We start from the raw sequence: 4,386 nt of genomic DNA on the forward strand, positions 1-4,386 counted from the left end.
TCATATCGTCAGCGTTTCGTCTTGGATCTCTCCCGGGGGTTGGAATAAGTGTGGGTACTTGGACTTCATGCTCTCTTCTGCTTCCCAAGTCATTTCTTCCCGATTGCTACTCCGCCATAAGACTTTAACCGAAGCTACCTCTTTATTTCGAAGTCTCCGCACCTGTCTATCTAAAATAGCAATAGGTACTTCTTCATAGGTCAGCTTCTCTGTCACCTGCACATCATCAACCAGAACTATTCTTATTGGGTCTCCAATACATTTGCGGAGCATCGAAACGAGGAAAACTGGGTGGACTGATTCAAGCTCCGAAGGCAAATCCAATTCATAGGCTACCTGACCTACCTTGCGGATGATTTTGTAGGGTCCAATGTATCTGGGACTTAGTTTCCCTTTCTTACCAAATCTCATCACCCCTTTCATCGGCGATACTTTCAGGAATACCCAATCATTTACCTGAAATTCCAAGTCTCGTCGGCGGTTGTCCGCATAAGACTTTTGGCAACTTTGGGCTGTTAACAGTCGGTCTCGAATGATTTTGACTTTTTCGACCGCTTGTTGAATCAAATCGGGGCCTATCAATTGTGGTTCTACGGTTTCTGTTATATCCCGTATTTTTGAACGTCAGATTATTTGCTGAGGTGGGACCCACACATCGAGATTTTTTTTGGGACATCTGAAAATTCATATGAATCACATATGAGAAGTTAAACACGACTCAAGAAGGACCCTTGGGCCAAATCAAAGTGGAAGTCCTTCAAACGAATATTTTTAAGAAAACGTTTTCAGGTGATCTGACTTCAAGGGGAAAAAACGGTATTATAAGTTTGGAATTTGGAAAAGTACCAAGAAATAGAAGTTGTAGATAATTGAATTAGCTTTCCAACCATAGGTCGTGGGTCCCCAGGTGACGTCGGTACAAGGAGATATGAACGTTTTAAGGTCAAAAGGTCAGTGGGCTAGGCCCAACTCGGGACCAAACCGAGTTGGCCCAAAAAAATCAAAAAAAAAATAATAAGGCCCAAATTTGTGAGGCCCAACCGGCCATGGTTATGGCCCAAGCTAATATTAAATAAAATTTGGTCAATAAAAGGATGACTAAGTCATCCTTATCACAATAAGTTCTAGAGGTTTCAAGAAAAGAAGAACAAGAGAAAGAAGAGAGAAAAGCTTAAGGCCATTTCGGCCTTAGAGAAAGTCCATGAGAAAATTGATAAAAATTCTTCAAAAATAAATCCCTACCAAGTAAAGGGTGCTTAACAAGGTGGAGTTGTTGTTGGAGCAAGAAAGATTCAAAATCATACAAGTTGCCAAGTTGTAGTCAAGTGAGAAGTTGAAGAAGAAAGGTGAGTTTTGATCTTTCTTTATGTGTTATGAATGGTTTATATGTGTTGTAGTATGTTAAAATGGATGAAATTCATGAAAGAGATAAAAATAGGGGTGTGGCCGTGAGGTATGGAACATGTATATGTGTGTAGAAATTGTGTTTTAATTAATTTATCTAGTGTTTGGTTGTTATTGTTGTGAATGATATGTGGAAAATGGAAGTTGAATAAATTTGGAGAGGTTGTAGTGTGTATGCTTGATGTTGGCCGTGTAGTTGTAGAGTAATATGGAAGAAAAGGAGTCAATTCTATTTAATGTTTTGGTTGTAGTTGAATTGTGGATGCTAGATTGCTAATGAATGCATAATAATCTTGTGAAGTTGAAGTAGGTGGAGGTTTGTTTTAGAAGTTATGTGAATTGAATGTAATGTTCTTGCATGCATGGAAGGTAATGTGATTAGTATGATGTTGTTGGAATATAGATCATGAGGTTGTGATTGTTTTCATTAAAGTTAGAAAGTTTTTGGAAGAAGTAATAAGTTGATTGAATATGGAAGTTGTTAGTATTGTTGTTGTTGGAATTGTGGTTGATATTTTGGCCGGGTTTGAATTCCCGGGATTGTTGTTGATTGAAATTAGCCAAGTTGAACTTGGTGGGATGGAGTATTTATAGGGGAAGTGCTGCCGAAATTTCGGTAGCCAAATGTTTCCTTAAGAATTCAACTCTAAGTATCCTAATAAGAGTTTTGGTAAACATGACCAATTTGCAGATTTTGACGAGATTGCAACGTGAATTCGGAATAGCAAAAGAAGCGGAAAGAGGTATGTAAGGTTTCACCCTTCTTTCTATGGCATGTCTTAGACGTAATAAGTTGGGTACGCGCCTCGGGGACAACTCTCTTCCCCGGAATCCGCATCCAAAGTTTTCCACTTTTTGTTCAATAGAATTGAACTAGAAAGTGTGCAAATGATGGAAAGACCTCTTAAACCCCTAGAACTTGCATAAGTGGGACCCGATTACCCTAGGACCCTCACAAGTAATGACATGACACGTAATATATGTAAATCATATACGTCACCCCATCCGGCCCGAGGTAGGCCCGCTACTCTCGGATTTTTTCCTTACAGATTTGCTTGACTTACTTGAAGTGAATCCAAAGGGAACCTTTGATCCCGATTTCGTTACCAAATGATAAATACTATGACTCCTCTAACGAGGGCACTTCCATGACGATAATGATAACAATGATGTTAGATAAGAGAATATGCCTATGATACGTACTACCAGAACGACTCTATGACTAAGATGACTAAGCTAAGTATCTTATGTAAACATGAAAATGATAAACTAATTTTTGAATATTATTTATATTTCCTAGCTATGACTTTATTTTCTAAAAGATTTCAAAGTCTATGAACTGTCATCTATGATGCCCCGATTTCATTCTACGTTTACTTTAATATTATTCCCCGTTGATAGTCTCACCTTAAAATACTCGTTCCTTCAAGGTGAGACAAAGCGATCACGAGTATTCTATAATGTAATCGGAGGTTACCGACTTTACGTCACTCTGATGACTACATGATGCTTCTTTGGGCTCTCCTGCGTGCCTATGAGATATATGTTTATAGGATACGTAAATGCATATAAGACATGTAAATGTATGTAGGATATGAGTATATATTTTTAAAATATGCACATGAAGAAAGAGCTAGAGCGCTATAGACGCTGATACATGCACATGATACACGTATATGTATATGATAAAAGCACCAGAGCGCTATAGACGCTGATGTACCTACATGACACACGTATATGTATATGATAAAAGAGCTAGAGCGCTATAGACGTTGATATATGTACATGATATATGCATATGTATACGGGGGGAATGGAGGTAAGGGCAGAGCGTTATGAACGCATATCCACCTGATCAGTTGGCATTACATGATATGATATCGTCCCGGACGCGGGATGCCCGGACGCGGGATGTGTATATTTATGGTTAAATGGATCGGCTACCGACGCCTCGGCAATATGAGATGTCCTATTTTATATGTATATGTATATGAACAAGGAAAGATTCTTAAAGGAAAGCTAAGTACGCATAGCACCTGCCAAGGGTATATATATATACAGGTTATGTTTCTACCTCAGGACATGTGCTATTATTCTCTTATGTCGTTATTTCCGTTTTATACTTTCCGTATGCTACTATTCATGCCTTACATACTCGGTACACTATTCGTACTGACGTCCCTTCTTGTGGACGCTGCGTTTCATGCCGCGCAGGTCAGCAGACAGGCGGATTTGATCCTTAGAAGCCTTACCAGCAGTGTTGACAGCGCTCCAGTTGTTCCGGAGCCCCACTTTCGTGGTACTATTTTGTGTACGTATTTTCGGGAACGACAGTACTCGACCCTTTCTATGTATAAGTGTACTATGTCTAGAGGCTCGTAGGCAGATATGTACAGTCAGTCAGGTACAGTTAGATATATGGTGTTCTAGCATGTTAATGTTGTTGTAGAAAGTGATAATGAAGTTGACTAGTCTATGCTCATAATGATGCTGCTAATGTTAAAAAAAAAAATATGGCACAGTTCATACGGCTTGCTAAGAGGAAAAAGTAAAAGGATAAGCAAGGGGTGCTCGGTACAAGTATCGGGTACTCGTCACGGCCCCTAGTCGGGTCGTGACAGTTTCAAACCATCCAATTGGAGATTTACACTTTCTTCCATATAATGCTTCATACGGAGCCATTTGAATACCAGAATGATAACTGTTGTTGTAGGCAAATTCAATAAGGGGTAAATGCTCATCCCAACTACCGCCAAAATCCAACATGCACGCTCGTAGCATATCCTCCAAGGTCTGAATAGTACGCTCGGCTTGCCCGTCAGTCTGTGGATGAAATGCCGTGCTGAACTTGACTTGAGTACCTAGACCTTCTTGAAAAGATTTCCAAAACTTGGTTGTAAACTGTGCCCCTCTGTCTGTAATAATGGCTAATGGAGTTCCATGAAGTCGCACAATTTCTTTCAAATACAACTTAGCATAATC

Source organism: Lycium barbarum, chromosome 1 (assembly GCF_019175385.1).
Source record: "Lycium barbarum isolate Lr01 chromosome 1, ASM1917538v2, whole genome shotgun sequence".
NCBI lineage: Eukaryota > Viridiplantae > Streptophyta > Magnoliopsida > Solanales > Solanaceae > Lycium > Lycium barbarum.